Source organism: Staurois parvus, unplaced genomic scaffold (assembly GCF_062004578.1).
Source record: "Staurois parvus isolate SC_StPar_1 unplaced genomic scaffold, SC_StPar_1.0 ptg000300l, whole genome shotgun sequence".
Lineage (NCBI taxonomy): Eukaryota > Metazoa > Chordata > Amphibia > Anura > Ranidae > Staurois > Staurois parvus.
The window spans coordinates 1,624,336-1,647,055 of record NW_028318096.1 but is presented as its reverse complement, the minus strand read 5'-3'; the positions used below and the strand labels follow the sequence as shown (position 1 = coordinate 1,647,055).

Genomic DNA, 22,720 nt, shown 5'->3' with positions numbered 1-22,720 from the left:
CATTGAGGACTTATGGTCTAATCAAACTATACCACATTTTAATCGTTATAATCTTGCATATCATTCGCCACTTATGAGATATGTACAAACTGTTTGGCAAGTTGCCTTCAATCAACTTTTGAAATAGGTTTACATATGTGTATGATGGATATTACACATGTTCTGTAGTGATTTGAACTTGCTTTATGGTGATACAGTATATGCATACAGGATATGTAATTTGTTGGTATTTTTTGTAATGAACATTAATCTGTTGTTGTAGATGTTATATAAATGTTTCCTGAAGAAGCCTGAAATAGGCATGGTCTTGAATGAATTTGTTAGGAAAAATACTTTTTTGTGTGTGCAAATTAACAAATCTTGTTTGCAATCAATGGCCAGCATTGTGGGAGTATTTTTAAGTATAGTGTCCCATAGAAAATGTTAATTCTGAAAGGAAAGTAAACGTTTTCTGACAAATTTGTTGGGGTGTACTTATTTATGCTGAGCGATGTATATTTGTTCTTATTTGTACAGATATATTTGTTCTGTGAAATAATTGAAATGTATTGGGCGAAAGTTAGCATGTTAGTTCAGTTTTGTACTATGACACTGTCATCACTTCTAGTTTGTTTTATATGTGCATGCATGAATAATATATTAAGTATTATTTTGTTTTAATATACAGGGGCCAGCTGAAGCTGATATTAGAAGTACAGCTTCTGAGAAGTGGAAAATTTTTAAGCTATTAATCTCTGCTGTTCTAATATATGGTAAGATTGATTAACAAACTGTGATAGATAGACTTTTAGCTTTTCCATTTCATAAATGAATGAGTCAAACTTTATTGTTTACTTTTACATAGTAATGTGGAATTCCCAATTTTCAATTCCCACACTGTCATAAATACTTTAATAATTCAATTGAGAACAATGTCATAGACCTGTTAAGTTATTTTTTCTTAATCAGTAAGTGAATGAACTGATAACAACATGAGAAATGGAGCATGGGAAACACCCAGAAACCCATGGTAGGGAGCCCCTTAATGAAGACATCTCGGATGCTTTTATATCCCATCTTTAACACAAGATTGACCTATCTTGGAACAATAAATAGAGAAGGATATTTTAACCACATTGTGAATACGTTGAAAGATTTGTACTTCTTTACTAGTTTGTAAAGGAAAAAGTAGAAACTTGCCACCGCATCAGTATGGTGCTTACTTGACTCCTTTAGCACTTTTTGAGCATGGTTGGTATAGAAAAGCCCAGCAACAGCTATCTATTTTGTTTATTGAAATGAAATACTGTACAGTTCATGTCCAAGGCATTTCTCCTCTTCTGAACTGTTGGCAGCTCTGTTGACATAAAGTACAGCAGAGAACCTGCAGATGTTTTACAACAAAGCTAAATTAACCTGTGGCTGCTTTGTGGTAACATCACACAATTAATTAATTAATTAATTGCCCCAAACAACTGGCTTTTGTTGACACTATTCTTTGCCTTTTGACTCACAATGTATACCTGGAGAATGGCTTAAAGAATATGTTACCAAACATTTCATATTAATAATATGTGCCTATTGTACCATGTTCTTGTGTTAAAAGGTATCCTATTTTCTCTGCATTACTTCCTTTGTGTGAAATATCTTGTGTTCTAGCTAGCCTTCTGCTTTCCATTTCAAACTGACCACGCTAGGCATGTGAGCACATCCGTCTTAGTGTGGTCAGTTTTCTAGCTGTGCTGGGAGAAGAAACTGCCTGTCCTCCAAGGATCAGACTTGTGACATCTGACATCTTCTGCACAGCCATTCACTGGGAAGATCAGTGTATTGCTGTTTCTCCAACCACAGCTCTCCAAGCCCCTTATGCAACTGAGAACAGAGAAAATGTGCTCACTTTTTTTAAAAAAAGTATTATATATATATATACATACATACACACGCACATTTTGCTGCATTTCTATTTTAAATCTAATGGGTTGTTTTACAAGGTAAGGTTTCGCATATACTTTAATTCAGATTTCCATTACTCAAATTGTGAGCCCATTCAGCGCATCACTTTCTATTAATAAAAGTGCTTATGTCAGCCTTTAGAGTTTTCTGGTGATGCAAATCAATGTTACAGGTGTATGATCTCAAAGTTATATAAAGTGTTGTTTGAATCACTCTCAGGGGCGGACTGACCATTCTGGCACTCGGCATTGCCCGAGGACACGGGGTCAGTAGGGGACCCCATGAGATGCCCCTGGTACTTTTCATAGGCTGTTTTGGGTGTGGTTTTAGTTTAGGCGAGGACACAGGGGCCCCATGATCCTCTATTGCCCGGGGGCCCTATGAGTTGCCAGTCCACCCCTGATCACTCTGTTTTACGTCATTCTGAGCCCAGGCGTAAGATAACTTTAGGCTTGTTCTATGTGGACTCTGGCTAGATTTGAGCATGGTGTAGATCAGGGGTAGGCAACCTTTGAGAGGTGGAGATCTACCTGAACAATAGGAAAGAGGTCACAGATTACCAGGGTTCAGCGCCATTTACAAAGAAAAAAATAACTAGCAAGGCCTAACTAAATAGCAAGGAAAATGTAGAAAAATATAATAAAACAAATGTCACTGTGAAAACACAAATTTAGCCTACCTTAAAAATGGACAGTGTCAGTCAGTAGGGCAGTGGACGGTGTCAGTAGGTCAATGTTGTCAGTCAGTAGAGCAGTGGATGGTGTCAGTAGAGCAGTGGACAGCATCAGTAGGGCAGATGTTGGTGTCAATAGGGCAGTGGATGGCGTCAGTAGTTTTTATTTTTACATTTTAATTTTTTTATATTTTTCACAATTTCTTTAAGAGTCCTGTTGAAAGGGGAGCACTTGGAGGAGGGGCCAGGAAGCAGAAAAAAGGAGGAACAAGGATGGGGCAGTGGGGGAATCGTATACTAGAACTGATTCCCTTGTTTTTCCTGCAGTAGCTGTTTGCTGGTGGTAGGGCGAGGAGGAGATGCTAGCTTTCAGCTGCTCCAGGAGGACAATAAAGGGGATCATCGGAAGACAGGTATTTTAAAAATCTAAACTCCCAGCAAGTTGCTGTGGATTAGGATTTTTTTTGCTGCATATAAAGCCTTAGATTGCATGTGCCCTTTACATCCAGAAGAACCTCCGACTTCTTTCTATTTGGACATTACAGTCTATTTATCCACCTGAATATTTGCTAGTGAATAATTTTGAGCAGTTTTTCCATCTTCCCGTCATATCATGCCCAAATTCACCCTATTTATGATGAGGTGACTGTTCCCCTGGATGAATGTAGAAAGCTGGCAAATGTTACGTTTATAATTAGAGATGAGCGAATTATTCAAAAATTCGATTCGGCTGATTCGCCGAATTCGCGGAATAAATTCGATTCGAGGCGAATATATTCGCTGCGAATTTAACTTATAAAAAGGGTGTTTCTAGGCTTCAGAGAGCCTTTATATTAGTGCAGAACACTGTACCTTTAATTTAAATGCCCTTGGAGTCTGCTGGGGAAGAGAACTAATACTGTCAGTCAGTATGACATGCAGATGAGTGCCGTCGATCTTAGAATCACCGCACACTTCACTCATTTGGGCAGTCACGGGGCCAAAACCAGAGTGTGGAGCCACAGTGTGGCGGTGGAGGCAGCAGCAATGGGAGGCCATACAGCACCCTATGACAAAATGGAACCCACCAGCAGTGTGAGGAGACCTGAAAGTGGCACATGGCAGAGTGTGGCGATGGAGACAGCAGCAATGGGAGGCCGTACAGGGACCCATGACACACTCTGGACCTGGCAGCAGCATGAGGAGGCGGTACAGGGGCCCATGACAGATTACGGGCCTGGCAGCAGCAGTGGGCGGGCGGTGGATGCAGCAGTATTTGGAAGCCAAACACAGGCCTCGGTTAAAAAGCGGAAGCCGTCAGCAGCGTGAGCAGACGACAGAGGCACATGGCGCAGGGTGGCGGTGGAGGCAGCAGTATTCGGAAGCCATACACAGGCCTAGGTTAAAAGGCGGAAGCCGTCAGCAGCGTGAGCAGACGACAGAGACACATGGCGCAGGGTGGCGGTGGATGCAGCAGTATTCAGAAGCCAAAAACAGGCCTCGGTTAAAAAGCGGAAGCAATGGGAGGCCATACAGCACCCTATGACAAAATGGAACCCACCAGCAGTGTGAGGAGACCTGAAAGTGGCACATGGCAGAGTGTGGCGATGGAGACAGCAGCAATGGGAGGCCGTACAGGGACCCATGACACACTCTGGACCTGGCAGCAGCATGAGGAGGCGGTACAGGGGACCATGACAGATTACGGGCCTGGCAGCAGCATGAGGAGTCGGTACGGGGGCCCATGGCAGATTACGGGCCTGGCAGCAGCATGAGGAGGCGGTACAGGGGCCCATGGCAGAGTGGCGGAGCGTAAGCAGCTAAAATTGAAGGCCATACAGAGGCCTATGTTAAAAAGTCCCCCCAGCAGCAGCGTGGGGAGACGACTATCAAGAGTCCAATGGCAGAGTGGCGGAGCAGAAGCAGCTTCAATTGAAGGCCATACACAGGACTAGGTTTAAAAGTCCCTCACAGTTAATTCCAATAACGAACTCTACTCCTCCGTGCAATCTACTTACGAGACCCTGGGCAGGTCTGGGTCCAATTTGTGGTAGAGACTGGTTTTGTTCAGCCATGCTTGAGCGAGTAATAACAGGTCTGTGCTGCCCTTTGGTGTCTGGCTTAATGCGCACAACACTGAACGTCCCAGCGTTTGTCAACGATTTGCCGTTAAGTGATGCAAACCCGCTGAACCACGTTCATGAGGAGCCGGTACAGGGGGCCATGAATCAGTATGGACCTGGCAGCAGCGTGAGCAGACAACAGAGGCACATGGCGCAGGGTGGCGGTGTAGGCAGCATTATTCTGGAGCCATACACACGCCTAGGTTAAAAAGCGGAAGCCGTCAGCAGCGTGAGCAGACGACAGAGACACATGGCGCAGGGTGGCGGTGGATGCAGCAGTATTCGGAAGCCAAACACAGGCCTCGGTTAAAAAGCGGAAGCCGTCAGCAGCGTGAGCAGACGACAGAGGCACATGGCGCAGGGTGGCGGTGGAGGCAGCAGCAATGGAAGGCCATACAGCACCCTATCACAAAATGGAACCCACCAACAGTGTAAGGAGACCTGAAAGTGGCACATGGCAGAGTCTGGCGATGAAGTCAGCAGCAATGGGAGGCCGTACAGGGACCATGACACACTCTGGACCTGGCAGCAGCAAGAGGAGGCGGTACAGGGGCCCATGGCAGAGTGGCGAAGCGTAAGCAGCTTAAATTGAAGGCCATACAGAGGCCTATGTTAAAAATAATAACATGTTTGGGGCATGATTCATGGCGGATTTAGTCAGTTGTGTCAGGAACTGGTGGTTTGAAATCCAGACTAATCCACGCCTGATTCATTTTCACAAACGTGAGTCTCTCCACACTTTGGGTGGACAGTCGTGTCCTCCGCGGAGTTACAATACCTCCTGCCGCACTAAACACGCGCTCCGATGCCACGCTACTGGCCGGGCATGACAGCCTTTCAAGGGCAAATTCAGCTAGTTGGGGCCAAAGGTCAAGTTTCGTTGCCCAGTAGTCAAGGGGATTGTCTACCTCGGTTGGCAGGGTGCTGTCCAAGTAGGCCCGAGCCTGTTGTTTGAGGTCCTGCTCCAGGTCCACCTGATGCTGCTGCTGCTGCGGCTGCTTAGTAGTTTCCTCACTGCGCTGGTGAAGAAAGCTACTCATCATCGACTGCAGACTGAGGCAGCCGCTGCTGGTGGAGCTGCCACTGCTCCTACCACCCCACCCCTCCCCTGCTGCCATGGCAGCGGAACGCGAGCGCACAGGGCCCACAGTGTCTGAGGATGGACGTTGGCGCAGAAAGGCAGAGACCAACTGACTACATAGGTGGTTTTTATAGTACTTTATTTTGGCCTCCCTCTCAGCAGGTGTGAAAAAGGCCACCATTTTTGAACGGTAGCGAGGGTCCAACAAGGTGGACAGCCAAAAGTCATCCCTCTGTCTGATGGTTATTATTCGGCTGTCGCTACGCAAGCAACCGAGCATGCTATGGGCCATTTGTGCCAAGGAATGCGAGGGACTCCCTGCCTCCATCTCCACAGCATACTGCCACGGTGCGTCTGGGTCCTCTGTCTCCTCCTCCTCCTCTACCAGATGCTCCTGCTCCTCCACTCCTGTCCGCTGAGTGGAAAAACCACCCATTTCACTCAATAATTCCTGAGCACCAATGTCCTCCTCTACCTCCTCCTCTTCTTCCTGTCCTGCCCCCACAGGGGTCATGTGGCGTTGAGATCTGTGCGCCATGTCTACCGCACCCTGACCAGCCATTGTTAACAGCATTTGTTCCAGGACGTGCAACAGAGGAATGACGTCGTTCATCCCATAGTCCTGCCGACTCACGAATAGCGTGGCCTCCTCAAAGGGCCTGAGCAAGCGGCAGGTGTCACGCATGAGCTGCCAATGGCTGACATCTAAGTTACACAGGGGAGTACCTTTATCCGCTTGTAACATCAGGAAATCGGTGATGGCCTTTCGCTGTTCGTAAAGGCGGTCTAACATATGTAGGGTTGAATTCCACCTTGTTGCAACGTCGCAGATCAGGCGATGCTGTGGAATTCCGTTCTGCCGCTGCAGCTCAAGGAGGGTGTGCTTTGCGGTGTAGGAATGGCTGAAATGCATGCAAAGTTTACGTGACATTTTAAGGATGTCCTGCAGTGGGATGGTGGATTTTAGGAACCGCTTGACAACCAGATTGAACACGTGAGACATGCATGGCGCATGGCACAACCTTCCTTGACGCAGAGCAGACACCATGTTCTTTCCATTGTCGGTCAACATGGTTCCGATTTTCAGTTTGCGCGGAGACAGCCATCTGTCGATTTCTCTGTTCATTACACTCAGAAGTTCCTCCCCTGTGTGACTACGTTCGCCAAGGCATACCAGGTGCAGCACAGTGTGACACCGTTGCGCCCTGCACATGTGATATGCCGGTCGGGTAATGGGACTTGGCACGGGGGTGGCGGCTGAGGACACGGCGGAAGAAGAGGTGGTAGAGGCGGACATCTTTGCTGGACCAAGGACGTGCAAACGTGGAGGCAAAAGCGGCGTGACCTGTCCAAGTTGCTGGTGCGGCTGTGCCGGCACCACGTTCACCCAGTGGGCCGTAAATGACATGTACTGTCCCTGACCGTAGTTACAGCTCCACACGTCGGCGCTGCCGTGTACTTTGGCAGAGACCGACATGCTCAAAGACTGGCCCACCATCTCTTCTACATGTGAATGCAGGGCTGGCACTGCCTTTTTGGCGAAGAAATGCCGGCTTGGCACTCTCCACCGTGGCTCGGCACAAGCCATCATTTCTCGGAAAGGTGCTGAGTCCACCACTTGGAAAGGGAGGGACTGCAGCACCAGCAACTTGGACAGGAGGACGTTCAGCTTCTGCACCGTCGGGTGCGTGCTCGCAAACTGTTGTCTCTTGGAAACGGATTCCAAGAAAGACTGCTGACGGAATCCGTGAAGAGGAGTAGCAGGAGAAGGAGCATCTGAACGAGCGGAAGATGCCAACGAGCGACAACTCCCCTCAGCAGAGGTGTTGGAGCCTTGACTGGCTGATAGAGGGCGATTGACGTTGGGTGACGGAGCAAGTAACGGAGCGGGTGATGGAGCGGGGGCTGGGGCAGGCAGAAACGCCGTATCTTTATCACGGTTTTCCCAGGCCACCGAATGGCGACGCTGCATATGCTGACGCAACGCTGTAGTCCCAACATTGGCCCCCTGGCCACGCTTGACTTTCTGGCCACATAGTCGACATACGGCTACGTTTACTTCCTCGGGCGGCTTGACGAAAAATTGCCACACCGCCGAGTAGGAAACTTTGCCCCCGCTACTCCTCACTGGCTGACTGCTACTTCCTCCGTGCACACCGGCACCACTACTGGCCGTGGTGGTAGGCTGCAGTGGAGCTGGTGCTCTACTCCGTGGCCGTTTGCCTCCACTGACACTGCTGCGACCCTGCTGCCTCCTGGGCAACCCACCGACTGTTTTGCTCGCTGGCAAGCTGGCACCCTCTTCTCCTGATGATGCGGAAGCAATAGCCTGATGACGACGAGGCTGCCAAGTGCGATCAGCCTCATCATCATCAATTAGGGTCTCCGCGTCACTACTAGTCCCCTCGGCTGCGTGTGGGTCAGGAGACAGACCTGTTTCTAGACCGGCTACCGAGCCACTCTCCTCGCCAGTACTTCTTCGCCTGGCTGCTGAAGAGGCGGATGTCTCCCCCCATTCCTGACCGCCCTCTGTTAGCTCTTCCTCACTGTACAGTGGGGCTGAGCCCACAGCATGCGATACTTCGCTTGGTGAGGGAACACCAAAGGACAGGGGCAGGTAGAGGACACGTGATTTCAGTGGGCTTGCTCCCGGGCCATGCCAACTAACGGTTGTGTCTGACGTACCCACCGACCATTGGCTGTAGGTGTCAGAGGTGACCTGGGAAGAGGAAGACGACCGAGTCAACCAATCGATGACGGCAGGGTTGTCGGTGGAGACACGACCACTGGATGACACTGGGAGCACTGGCCTCTGGCTGCGACTAGTGCTGCCTCGACCCCTTCCTCTGCTGCCACGTCTGCTCGCTCCTGAAACATTGCCTCCTCTGCCACTCCTCTGCGTGTTGTCTGACATACTCTTTAATTCAATAAGCACCCCAAACATAAAACAGGATTTAACTCTTTGAACGTACAATAGTGGTTGTGAAGCAGAAAGTAACGATTCTGTGTCCCTGAGTAACGATTCTGTGTCCCTGAGTAACGATTCTGTGTCCCTGAGTAACAATTCTGTGTCCCTGAGTAACGATTCTGTGTCCCTGAGTAACGATTCTGTGTCCCTGAGTAATGATCTGTGTCCCTCAGTAACAATTCTGTGTCCCTCAGTAACAATTCTGTGTCCCTGAGTAACGATTCTGTGTCCCTGAGTAACGATTCTGTGTCCCTCAGTAACAATTCTGTTTCCCTGAGTAACGATTCTGTGTCCCTGAGTAACAATTCTGTGTCCCTGAGTAACGATTCTGTGTCCCTGAGTAACAATTCTGTGTCCCTGAGTAACGATTCTGTGTCCCTGAGTAACAATTCTGTGTCTGTCCCTGAGTAATGATTCTGTGTCCCTGAGTAACAATTCTGTGTCCCTGAGTAACAATTCTGTGTCCCTGAGTAACGATTCTGTGTCCCTGAGTAACAATTCTGTGTCCCTGAGTAACGATTCTGTGTCCCTGAGTAACAGTTCTGTGTCCCTGAGTAATGATTCTGTGTCCCTGAGTAACAATTCTGTGTCCCTGAGTAACGATTCTGTGTCCCTGAGTAACGATTCTGTGTCTGTCCCTGAGTAACGATTCTGTGTCCCTGAGTAACAATTCTGTGTCCCTGAGTAACGATTCTGTGTCCCTGAGTAACGATTCTGTGGCCCTGAGTAACAATTCTGTGTCCCTGAGTAACAATTCTGTGTCCCTCAGTAACGATTCTGTGTCCCTCAGTAACAATTCTGTGTCCCTGAGTAACAATTCTGTGTCCCTGAGTAACGATTCTGTGTCCCTGAGTAACGATTCTGTGTCCCTCAGTAACAATTCTGTGTCCCTGAGTAACAATTCTGTTTCCCTGAGTAACAATTCTGTGTCCCTGAGTAACGATTCTGTGTCCCTGAGTAACAATTCTGTGTCCCTGAGTAACGATTCTGTGTCCCTGAGTAACGATTCTGTGTCCCTGAGTAACGATTCTGTGTCTGTCCCTGAGTAACGATTCTGTGTCCCTGAGTAACAATTCTGTGTCCCTGAGTAACAATTCTGTGTCCCTGAGTAACGATTCTGTGTCCCTGAGTAACGATTCTGTGTCCCTCAGTAACAATTCTGTGTCCCTGAGTAACAATTCTGTGTCCCTGAGTAACAATTCTGTGTCCCTGAGTAACATTTCTGTGTCCCTGAGTAACGATTCTGTGTCCCTGAGTAACAATTCTGTGTCCCTGAGTAACGATTCTGTGTCCCCGAGTAACAATTCTGTGTCCCTGAGTAACAATTCTGTGTCTGTCCCTGAGTAACGATTCTGTGTCCCTGAGTAACAATTCTGTGTCCCTGAGTAACGATTCTGTGTCCCTGAGTAACGATTCTGTGTCCCTGAGTAACGATTCTGTGGCCCTAAAGTCTCTGTGGCCCTAACTCTGTCCCTAATACAGACAGGTCTGTCTCTCTTGAATGACCGGAGGCTAATGGAGAATTCTAAGATGGCCGCGATTTATAGCTCCACCATTACACAGTGCTGGCTGGCTGGCTGCTGATTGGCTAATGCGATCACATGTCATGAATGAATGCATTATGGGTCAGCGCGCCTTGTCTGCGCACCTTCCCAGAGATCCCCGCTCCGTCGCCACACATGTCGCCGCCATTTTTGGGAAAATTCGATTCGTGCATCCGAAGTTTGCTAATTTTCGGATTCGGCGCGAATCGAATTTTTCCTAATCTTCGAAACGAATTCCACTTCGTCATGTTCGATTCGCTCATCTCTATTTATAATAACGAGTACATTTCAGTAAATCAGCTTTTAACCTAATGAGTAAATTTGCCCATCTGAGCTGTTCATGCTAAAACTGTTTTTACACCATTTCAGCACTGGGATAAATAGATGCATTTTATTATTATAATTTGTTTGAAATAAAAATGTAATATAAAGAAAAACTTGCCCTTCTTGGTAAACTGGTTTTAGCACCCATTGTACATGTTGGTATTAACCTGAAGGCATATAAACATATGGACACAATTAAATAACCTTTAATGCTAAAAATGTTGCAAATACTAATTCTTCAAAGTTCCAACCATGTCAAAACATTACCCAGCCATCCAGAGTAGTATGCTTACACACCCCTAGTAAAACACTTCCTGCACACAGTTAACTCTTTGATCACCCCCATGTTAACCCCTTCCTGCCCAGTGCCATTAGTACAGTGTCGGTTCTTTTTTTTAGCACTGATCACTGTATTGGTGTCACTGGGGATGTCAGTGACACCAAGTCAGTTCCTCCCAGTATCAGAATGTCCGCCACAGTCCCACTATAAGTCGCTGATCGCCGCTATTATTAGTTTAAAAAAAAAATTCCAGTATCTATACTTCCATTTGTAAACGCTATAGCTTTCACGTAAACCAATCAATTTACGCATATTGGGATTATTTTTAGCAAAAACATGTCGCAGAATACATTTTGGACTAAATTTATGATGAAATTCGATTTTTAAAATTTCTTTTACTGGACATGTTTAACCGCTTCCGCGCCGCCATTTAGTAGAAATACTGTTACAGGGCGGCACGGATGCGCAAAATCATGTGTATCTATACGTGATTTGCACTCCCGCAGTTTTCACACCCCTCCCAGATAGCATCAGATTGCCCGTCAGTACACCAGTAATCACATTTAACTCCTTGATTGGCAGGAACACGCTCACATACACAATAAACTTCCATTGCTAGTATAGTGTCTGAACGGATCAATCAGTACTATACCAGCATTCACATTAGTATAGTGTCCCCAAAAATGCAGGATTAACGGGATCAGCACCTGCCAGCACCTGCGTTTAGCCCCTACGCTTACTCCCTCCTTCTCCCCCAGCAAGTGCAGTGTCAGTAGGTCGCTGTCACTTGATAAATTGCACACAAAACTGCAGTGTTCGCAGAATCAGGTCTGATCTCTGTTAGCACTTGCCGGTAAATTGATTTGCAGCAGTTCAAGCAGTCCCTGACAGCCAGGTGCTCTTTTTCTCATGAGTCACACTAGGTACCTATAAATTTAGTGGCCAAAATGTCAATGGAAAGATACTCTAGTGAAGAGGCCTGCAGGATTCTGAGCATGTCAGATGAGAGAGAAGGGGAAGACTCACTGACACAATCAGCCTCAGAATACGAACCTGTAGACAGCAGCAGTGCCCTAACAGACAGCTCAGATGATGAAGAAGAGGTCCCTGCAAAGGTCAGGCGTACCAGACCCCGTTTCCAGGTTGCTGAGATGTTACAATCGCATGATGACTCTCATATGCTGCAGAGTGCCAGTACTAGTGTTGCTCTACCTTTTGGTGAACTGCTGAGCACCAGCGACCTAGTACATCCTGGTCTTTCACATACCAGCACTGCAGTATTACTTGGTGATGTGGTGAGTTCCATAAGTGCAGTACAAGCTGGTGCAATGGAGAGCATAAGTAGTGTCCTGCGGCCACCAAGAATTCGGACACAGGCCCGTAGAGCCCCTAGTATTCTTCCGGAAGTGCTTGCAAATCCCGATTGGTAGCCCACAAATTCTGCAGCACCCGTACTTTCCCCATTCATTGCCCAACTTGGAATTCAGGTGGAAACAGCAAATTTAAATACTCCCCTTGATTTTTTGGAGCTGTTTTTCAAGGAAGATCTGTATGCATTGATTGTGGATCAAAGCAAATTATATACACAAAAGTTTATCGCCGCCAACCCAAATTCAAACCTTGCCAGACCATTTGCATGGAAACCCATTACAGTTTCCGAACTTAAAGCTTTTTTGGGCCTAACCCTCAACATGGGCATTACTAAAAAAAATTAATTGTGGTTGTATTGGCTCACAGACCCGATTAATCACATGCCCGTGTTCTCTGCTGCCATGGCCAGGCATAGATATGAGAGTATAATGTGTTTTATGCATTTCAATGACAACACACTCTGTCATCCTCGGGGTGACCCTGAATTTGACCAGCTCCACAAAATTCGGCCCTCGTAAATCACCTTAACCAAAAATTTGCAGATGTCTATACTCCCCAGCAAAATATCTGCGTTGATGAGTCCCTCATTCATTTTTCTGGCCGCCTTGCATTCAAACAATTTCTCCCCAGCAAGTGTGCCAGATATGGGGTCAAGATTAGAGATGAGCGAATCGAAGTAGCCGAAGTGGAATTCGAGTCGAATATCGGAAAAATTTCGATTCGCGCCGAATCCGAAAAATAGCCTACTTCGGACGCGCGAATCGAAATTTTTCCGAAAATGGCGGCGGACATGTGCGGCGACGGAGCGGGGATGTCTGGGAAGGCGCGCAGACAAGGCGCGCTGACCCATAATGCATTCCTCAATGACATGTGATCGCATCAGCCAATCAGCAGCCAGCCAGCCAGCACTGTGTAATGGTCGAGCTATAAATAGCGGCCATTTTGGAATTCTTCATTTGCCTGCAGTCATTGAACAGAGGCAGACCGCTCTGTATTAGGGACAGAGTTAGGGCCACAGAAACGATACTTGGGGACAGAGAAACGTTACTTAGGGACAGAGAACCATTACTCAGGGACACAGAATTGTTAGTGAGGGCCACAGAATCGTTACTTAGGGACAAAGAAACGCTAGTTAGGGCCACAGAATTCTTACTCAGGGACAGACAGAATTGTTACTGAGTGCCAGAGAATTGTTACTTAGGGCCACAGAAACATTATTAGGGCCACAGAATTGTTACTCAGGGACAGACAGAATTGTTACTGAGTGCCAGAGAATTGTTACTTAGGGCCACAGAAACTTTAGTTAGGGCCACAGAATTGTTACTCAGGGACAGACACAGAATTGTTACTGAGGGCCACAGAACTGTTACTTAGGGCCACAGAAACTTTAGTTAGGGCCACAGAATTGTTACTCAGGGACAGACACAGAATTGTTACTGAGGGCCACAGAACTGTTACTTAGGGCCACAGAATTGTTACTCGCACAGACACAGAATTGTTACTCAGGGACACAGAATTGTTACTGAGGGCCACAGAACCGTTACTTAGGGCCACAGAATTGTTACTCGCACAGACACAGAATTGTTACACAGGGACACAGAATTGTTACTGAGGGCCACAGAACCGTTACTTAGGGCCACAGAAATGTTACTCAGGGACACAGAATTGTTACTGAGGGCCACAGAACTGTTACTTAGGGCCACAGAATTGTTACTCGCAAAGACACAGAATTGGTACTCAGGGACACAGAACTGTTACTGAGGGCCACAGAACTGTTACTTAGGGCCACAGAATTGTTACTCGCACAGACACAGAATTGTTACTGAGGGACACAGAATTGTTACTGAGGGCCACAGAACCGTTACTTAGGGCCACAGAATTGTTACTGAGGGCCACAGAACTGTTACTTAGGGCCACAGAATTGTTACTCGCACAGACACAGAATTGTTACTCAGGGACACAGAACTGTTACTGAGGGCCACAGAACTGTTACTTAGGGCCACAGAATTGTTACTCGCACAGACACAGAATTGTTACACAGGGACACAGAATTGTTACTGAGGGCCACAGAACCGTTACTTAGGGCCACAGAATTGTTACTCAGGGACACAGAATTGTTACTGAGGGCCACAGAACTGTTACTTAGGGCCACAGAATTGTTACTTGCACAGACACAGAATTGTTACTCAGGGACACAGAACTGTTACTTAGGGCCACAGAATTGTTACTCGCACAGACACAGAATTGTTACACAGGGACACAGAATTGTTACTGAGGGCCACAGAACCGTTACTTAGGGCCACAGAATTGTTACTGAGGGCCACAGAACTGTTACTTAGGGCCACAGAATTGTTACTCGCACAGACACAGAATTGTTACACAGGGACACAGAATTGTTACTGAGGGCCACAGAACCGTTACTTAGGGCCACAGAATTGTTACTCAGGGACACAGAATTGTTACTGAGGGCCACAGAACTGTTACTTAGGGCCACAGAATTGTTACTTGCACAGACACAGAATTGTTACTCAGGGACACAGAACTGTTACTTAGGGCCACAGAATTGTTACTCGCACAGACACAGAATTGTTACACAGGGACACAGAATTGTTACTGAGGGCCACAGAACCGTTACTTAGGGCCACAGAATTGTTACTGAGGGCCACAGAACTGTTACTTAGGGCCACAGAATTGTTACTCAGGGACACAGAATCGTTTAATTAAAGAGTATGTCAGACAACATGCAGAGGAGTGGCAGAGGAGGCAATGTTTTAGGAGCGAGCAGACGTGGCAGCAGAGGAAGGGGTCGAGGCAGCACTATTCGCAGCCAGAGGATAGTGCTCCCGGTGTCATCCAGTACAGTGAGGAAGAGCTAACAGAGGGCGGTCAGGAACGGGGGGAGACATCCGCCTCTTCAGCAGCCAGGCGAAGAAGTAGTGGCGAGGAGAGTGGCTCGGTAGCAGGTGTAGAGACAGGTCTGTCTCCTGACCCACACGCAGCCGAGGGGGCTAGTAGTGAGGCGGAGACCCTAATTGATGATGATGAGGCTGATCGCACTTGGCAGCCTCGTCGTCATCAGGCTATTGCTTCCGCATCATCAGGAGAAGAGGGTGGCAGCTTGGCAGCGAGCAAAACAGTCGGTGGGTTGTCTCCATCGCCACACTCTGCCATGTGCCACTTTCAGGTCTCCTCACACACTGCTGGTGTGTAGAATTTTTTGACATAGGGTGCTGGCAGATTACGGGCCTCCTATAGCTGCTGCCAGGCCCCTAATCTGCCATGGGCCCCTATATACCGCCTCCTCATGCTGCTGCCAGGTCCAGAGTCTCTCATGGGTCCCTGTACGGCCTCCCATTGCTGCTGTCTCCATCGCCACACTCTGCCATGTGCCACTTTCAGGTCTCCTCACACACTGCTGGTGTGTAGAATTTTTTGACATAGGGTGCTGGCAGATTACGGGCCTCCTATAGCTGCTGCCAGGCCCCTAATCTGCCATGGGCCCCTATATACCGCCTCCTCATGCTGCTGCCAGGTCCAGAGTCTCTCATGGGTCCCTGTACGGCCTCCCATTGCTGCTGTCTCCATCGCCACACTCTGCCATGTGCCACATTCAGGTCTCTTCACACTGCTTGTGTTTTCAATTTTTTGACATAGGGTGCTGGCAGATTACGGGCCTCCCATAGCTGCTGCCAGGCCCCTAATCTGCCATGGGCCCCTATATACCGCCTCCTCATGCTGCTGCCAAGTCCAGAGTCTCTCATGGGTCCCTATACGGCCTCCCATTGCTGCTGTCTCCATCGCCACACTCTGCCATGTGCCACTTTCAGGTCTCCTCACACACTGCTGGTGTGTAGAATTTTTTGACATAGGGTGCTGGCAGATTACGGGCCTCCTATAGCTGCTGCCAGGCCCCTAATCTGCCATGGGCCCCTATATACCGCCTCCTCATGCTGCTGCCAGGTCCAGAGTCTCTCATGGGTCCCTGTACGGCCTCCCATTGCTGCTGTCTCCATCGCCACACTCTGCCATGTGCCACATTCAGGTCTCCTCACACACTGCTGGTGTGTAGAATTTTTTGACATAGGGTGCTGGCAGATTACGGGCCTCCTATAGCTGCTGCCAGGCCCCTAATCTGCCATGGGCCCCTATATACCGCCTCCTCATGCTGCTGCCAGGTCCAGAGTCTCTCATGGGTCCCTGTACGTCCTCCCATTGCTGCTGTCTCCATCGCCACACTCTGCCATGTGCTACTTTCAGGTCTCCTCACACACTGCTGGTGTGTTGAATTTTTTGACATAGGGTGCTGGCAGATTACGGGCCTCCCATAGCTGCTGCCAGGCCCCTAATCTGCCATGGGCCCCTATATACCGCCTCCTCATGCTGCTGCCAGGTCCACAGTCTCTCATGCCATGTGCCACTTTCAGGTCTCCTCACACTGCTGGTGTGTTGAATTTTTTGACATAGGGTGCTGGCAGATTACGGGCCTCCCATAGCTGCTGCCAGGCCCCTAATCTGCCATGGGCCCCTATACCGCCTCCTCATGCTGCTGCCAGGTCCACAGTGTCTCATGCCATGTGCCACTTTCAGGTCTCCTCACACTGCTGGTGTGTAGAATTTTTTGACATAGGGTGCTGGCAGATTACGGGCCTCCTATAGCTGCTGCCAGGCCCCTAATCTGCCATGGGCCCCTATACCGCCTCCTCATGCTGCTGCCAGGTCCAGGCGAACGTAGTCACACAGGGGAGGAACTTCTCAGTGTAATGAACAGAGAAATCGACAGATGGCTGTCTCCGCGCAAACTGAAAATCGGAACCATGTTGACCGACAACGGAAAGAACATGGTGTCTGCTCTGCGTCAAGGAAGGTTGTGCCATGCGCCATGCATGGCTCACGTGTTCAATCTGGTTGTCAAGCGGTTCCTAAAATCCACCATCCCACTGCAAGACATCCTTAAAATGTCACGTAAACTTTGCATGCATTTCAGCCATTCCTACACCGCAAAGCACACCCTCCTTGAGCTGCAGCGGCAGAACGGAATTCCACATCATCGCCTGATCTGCGACGTTGCAACAAGGTGGAATTCAACCCTACACATGTTAGACCGCCTTTACGAGCAGCGAAAGGCCATCACCGATTTCCTGATGTTACAAGCGGATAAAGGTACTCCCCTGTGTAACTTCGATGTCAGCCATTGGCAGCTCATGCGTGACACCTGCCGCTTGCTCTGGCCCTTTGAGGAGGCCACGCTATTCGTGAGTCGGCAGGACTATGGGATGAACGACGTCATTCCTCTGTTGCACGTCCTTGAACAAATGCTGTTAACAATGGCTGGTCAGGGTGCGGTAGACGTGGCGCACAGATCTCAACGCCACATGACCCCTGTGGGGGCAGGACAGGAAGAAGAGGAGGAGGTAGAGGAGGACATTTGTGCTCAGGAATTATTGAGTGAAATGGGTGGTTTTTCCACTCAGCGGACAGGAGTGGAGGAGCAGGAGCATCTGGTAGAGGAGGAGGAGGAGGAGACAGAGGACCCAGACGCACCGTGGCAGTATGCTGTGGAGATGGAGGCAGGGAGTCCCTCGCATTCCTTGGCACAAATGGCCCATAGCATGCTCGCTTGCTTGCGTAGCGACAGCCGAATAATAACCATCAGACAGAGGGATGACTTTTGGCTGTCCACCTTGTTGGACCCTCGCTACCGTTCAAAAATGGTGGCCTTTTTCACACCTGCTGAGAGGGAGGCCAAAATAACGTACTATAAAAACCACCTATGTAGTCAGTTGGTCTCTGCCTTTGTGCGCCAACGTCCATCCTCAGACACTGTGGGCCCTGTGCGCTCGCATTCCGCTGCCATGGCAGCAGGGGAGGGGTGGGGTGGTAGGAGCAGTGGCAGCTCCACCAGCAGCGGCTGCCTCAGTCTGCAGTCGATGATGAGTAGCTTTCTTCACCAGCGCAGTGAGGAAACTACTAACCAGCCGCAGCAGCAGCAGCAGCAGCATCAGGTGGACCTGGAGCAGGACCTCAAACAACAGGCTTGGGCCTACTTGGACAGCACCCTGCCAACCGAGGTAGACAATCCCCTTGACTACTGGGCAACGAAACTTGACCTTTGGCCCCAACTAGCTGAATTTGCCCTTGAAAGGCTGTCATGCCCGGCCAGTAGCGTGGCATCGGAGCGCGTGTTTAGTGCGGCAGGAGGTATTGTAACTCCGCGGAGGACACGACTGTCCACCCAAAGTGTGGAGAGACTCACGTTTGTGAAAATGAATCAGGCGTGGATTAGTCTGGATTTCAAACCACCAGTTCCTGACACAACTAACTAAATCCGCCATGAATCATGTCTCAAACATGTGCCACTTTCAGGTCTCCTCACACACTGCTGGTGTGTAGAATTTTTTGACATAGGGTGCTGGCAGATTACGGGCCTCCTATAGCTGCTGCCAGGCCCCTAATCTGCCATAGGCCCCTATATACCGCCTCCTCATGCTGCTGCCAAGTCCAGAGTCTCTCATGGGTCCCTATACGGCCTCCCATTGCTGCTGTCTCCATCGCCACACTCTGCCATGTGCCACATTCAGGTCTCTTCACACTGCTTGTGTTTTCAATTTTTTGACATAGGGTGCTGGCAGATTACGGGCCTCCCATAGCTGCTGCCAGGCCCCTAATCTGCCATAGGCCCCTATATACCGCCTCCTCATGCTGCTGCCAAGTCCAGAGTCTCTCATGGGTCCCTATACGGCCTCCCATTGCTGCTGTCTCCATCGCCACACTCTGCCATGTGCCACATTCAGGTCTCTTCACACTGCTTGTGTTTTCAATTTTTTGACATAGGGTGCTGGCAGATTACGGGCCTCCCATAGCTGCTGCCAGGCCCCTAATCTGCCATGGGCCCCTATATACCGCCTCCTCATGCTGCTGCCAAGTCCAGAGTCTCTCATGGGTCCCTGTACGGCCTCCCATTGCTGCTGTCTCCATCGCCACACTCTGCCATGTGCCACTTTCAGGTCTCCTCACACTGCTGGTGTGTAAAATTTTTTGACATAGGGTGCTGGCAGATTACGGGCCTCCTATAGCTGCTGCCAGGCCCCTAATCTGCCATGGGCCCCTATATACCGCCTCCTCATGCTGCTGCCAGGTCCAGAGTCTCTCATGGGTCCCTGTACGGCCTCCCATTGCTGCTGTCTCCATCGCCACACTCTGCCATGTGCCACATTCAGGTCTCTTCACACTGCTTGTGTTTTCAATTTTTTGACATAGGGTGCTGGCAGATTACGGGCCTCCCATAGCTGCTGCCAGGCCCCTAATCTGCCATGGGCCCCTATATACCGCCTCCTCATGCTGCTGCCAAGTCCAGAGTCTCTCATGGGTCCCTGTACGGCCTCCCATTGCTGCTGTCTCCATCGCCACACTCTGCCATGTGCCACTTTCAGGTCTCCTCACACTGATGTTGTGTAAAATTTTTTGACATAGGGTGCCGGCAGATTACGGGCCTCCTATAGCTGCTGCCAGGCCCCTAATCTGCCATGGGCCCCTATATACCGCCTCCTCATGCTGCTGCCAAGTCCAGAGTCTCTCATGGGTCCCTGTACGGCCTCCCATTGCTGCTGTCTCCATCGCCACACTCTGCCATGTGCCACTTTCAGGTCTCCTCACACTGCTGGTGTGTAAAATTTTTTGACATAGGGTGCTGGCAGATTACGGGCCTCCTATAGCTGCTGCCAGGCCCCTAATCTGCCATGGGCCCCTATATACCGCCTCCTCATGCTGCTGCCAGGTCCAGAGTCTCTCATGGGTCCCTGTACGGCCTCCCATTGCTGCTGTCTCCATCGCCACACTCTGCCATGTGCCACATTCAGGTCTCTTCACACTGCTTGTGTTTTCAATTTTTTGACATAGGGTGCTGGCAGATTACGGGCCTCCCATAGCTGCTGCCAGGCCCCTAATCTGCCATGGGCCCCTATATACCGCCTCCTCATGCTGCTGCCAAGTCCAGAGTCTCTCATGGGTCCCTGTACGGCCTCCCATTGCTGCTGTCTCCATCGCCACACTCTGCCATGTGCCACTTTCAGGTCTCCTCACACTGATGTTGTGTAAAATTTTTTGACATAGGGTGCCGGCAGATTACGGGCCTCCTATAGCTGCTGCCAGGCCCCTAATCTGCCATAGGCCCCTATATACCGCCTCCTCATGCTGCTGCCAAGTCCAGAGTCTCTAATGGGTCCCTGTACGGCCTCCCATTGCTGCTGTCTCCATCGCCACACTCTGCCATGTGCCACATTCAGGTCTCTTCACACTGCTTGTGTTTTCAATTTTTTGACATAGGGTGCTGGCAGATTACGGGCCTCCCATAGCTGCTGCCAGGCCCCTAATCTGCCATGGGCCCCTATATACCGCCTCCTCATGCTGCTGCCAAGTCCAGAGTCTCTCATGGGTCCCTGTACGGCCTCCCATTGTTGCTGTCTCCATCGCCACACTCTGCCATGTGCCACTTTTAGGTCTCCTCACACTGCTGGTGTGTAAAATTTTTTGACATAGGGTGCTGGCAGATTACGGGCCTCCTATAGCTGCTGCCAGGCCCCTAATCTGCCATAGGCCCCTATATACCGCCTCCTCATGCTGCTGCCAGGTCCAGAGTCTCTCATGGGTCCCTGTACGGCCTCCCATTGCTGCTGTCTCCATCGCCACACTCTGCCATGTGCCACATTCAGGTCTCTTCACACTGCTTGTGTTTTCAATTTTTTGACATAGGGTGCTGGCAGATTACGGGCCTCCCATAGCTGCTGCCAGGCCCCTAATCTGCCATGGGCCCCTATATACCGCCTCCTCATGCTGCTGCCAAGTCCAGAGTCTCTCATGGGTCCCTATACGGCCTCCCATTGCTGCTGTCTCCATCGCCACACTCTGCCATGTGCCACATTCAGGTCTCTTCACACTGCTTGTGTTTTCAATTTTTTGACATAGGGTGCTGGCAGATTACGGGCCTCCCATAGCTGCTGCCAGGCCCCTAATCTGCCATGGGCCCCTATATACCGCCTCCTCATGCTGCTGCCAAGTCCAGAGTCTCTCATGGGTCCCTATACGGCCTCCCATTGCTGCTGTCTCCATCGCCACACTCTGCCATGTGCCACATTCAGGTCTCTTCACACTGCTTGTGTTTTCAATTTTTTGACATAGGGTGCTGGCAGATTACGGGCCTCCCATAGCTGCTGCCAGGCCCCTAATCTGCCATAGGCCCCTATATACCGCCTCCTCATGCTGCTGCCAGGTCTAGAGTCTCTCATGGGTCCCTGTACGGCCTCCCATTGCTGCTGTCTCCATCGCCACACTCTGCCATGTGCCACATTCAGGTCTCTTCACACTGCTTGTGTTTTCAATTTTTTGACATAGGGTGCTGGCAGATTACGGGCCTCCCATAGCTGCTGCCAGGCCCCTAATCTGCCATGGGCCCCTATATACCGCCTCCTCATGCTGCTGCCAAGTCCAGAGTCTCTCATGGGTCCCTATACGGCCTCCCATTGCTGCTGTCTCCATCGCCACACTCTGCCATGTGCCACATTCAGGTCTCTTCACACTGCTTGTGTTTTCAATTTTTTGACATAGGGTGCTGGCAGATTACGGGCCTCCCATAGCTGCTGCCAGGCCCCTAATCTGCCATGGGCCCCTATATACCGCCTCCTCATGCTGCTGCCAAGTCCAGAGTCTCTCATGGGTCCCTATACGGCCTCCCATTGCTGCTGTCTCCATCGCCACACTCTGCCATGTGCCACATTCAGGTCTCTTCACACTGCTTGTGTTTTCAATTTTTTGACATAGGGTGCTGGCAGATTACGGGCCTCCCATAGCTGCTGCCAGGCCCCTAATCTGCCATGGGCCCCTATATACTGCCTCCTCATGCTGCTGCCAAGTCCAGAGTCTCTCATGGGTCCCTGTACGGCCTCCCATTGCTGCTGTCTCCATCGCCACACTCTGCCATGTGCCACTTTCAGGTCTCCTCACACTGCTGGTGTGTAAAATTTTTTGACATAGGGTGCTGGCAGATTATGGGCCTCCTATAGCTGCTGCCAGGCCCCTAATCTGCCATAGGCCCCTATATACCGCCTCCTCATGCTGCTGCCAGGTCCAGAGTCTCTCATGGGTCCCTGTACGGCCTCCCATTGCTGCTGTCTCCATCGCCACACTCTGCCATGTGCCACATTCAGGTCTCTTCACACTGCTTGTGTTTTCAATTTTTTGACATAGGGTGCTGGCAGATTATGGGCCTCCCATAGCTGCTGCCAGGCCCCTAATCTGCCATGGGCCCCTATATACCGCCTCCTCATGCTGCTGCCAAGTCCAGAGTCTCTCATGGGTCCCTGTACGGCCTCCCATTGCTGCTGTCTCCATCGCCACACTCTGCCATGTGCCACTTTCAGGTCTCCTCACACTGCTGGTGTGTAAAATTTTTT

At 49.8% G+C, this 22,720-nt stretch overlaps 1 protein-coding gene across 1 annotated transcript in view; it reads left to right on the top strand.

Moving 5' to 3' along the window:
• Positions 1-672: 672 nt before the first annotated feature.
• LOC149457859 (E-selectin-like) overlaps positions 673-22,720 on the top strand; it is a 228,506-nt gene continuing 206,458 nt past the window's right edge. The window contains exon 1 of the mRNA XM_089683079.1: positions 673-752. The gene's annotated coding sequence lies outside the window, so the exon portion shown is untranslated. The remainder of the gene's footprint in view (positions 753-22,720) is intronic.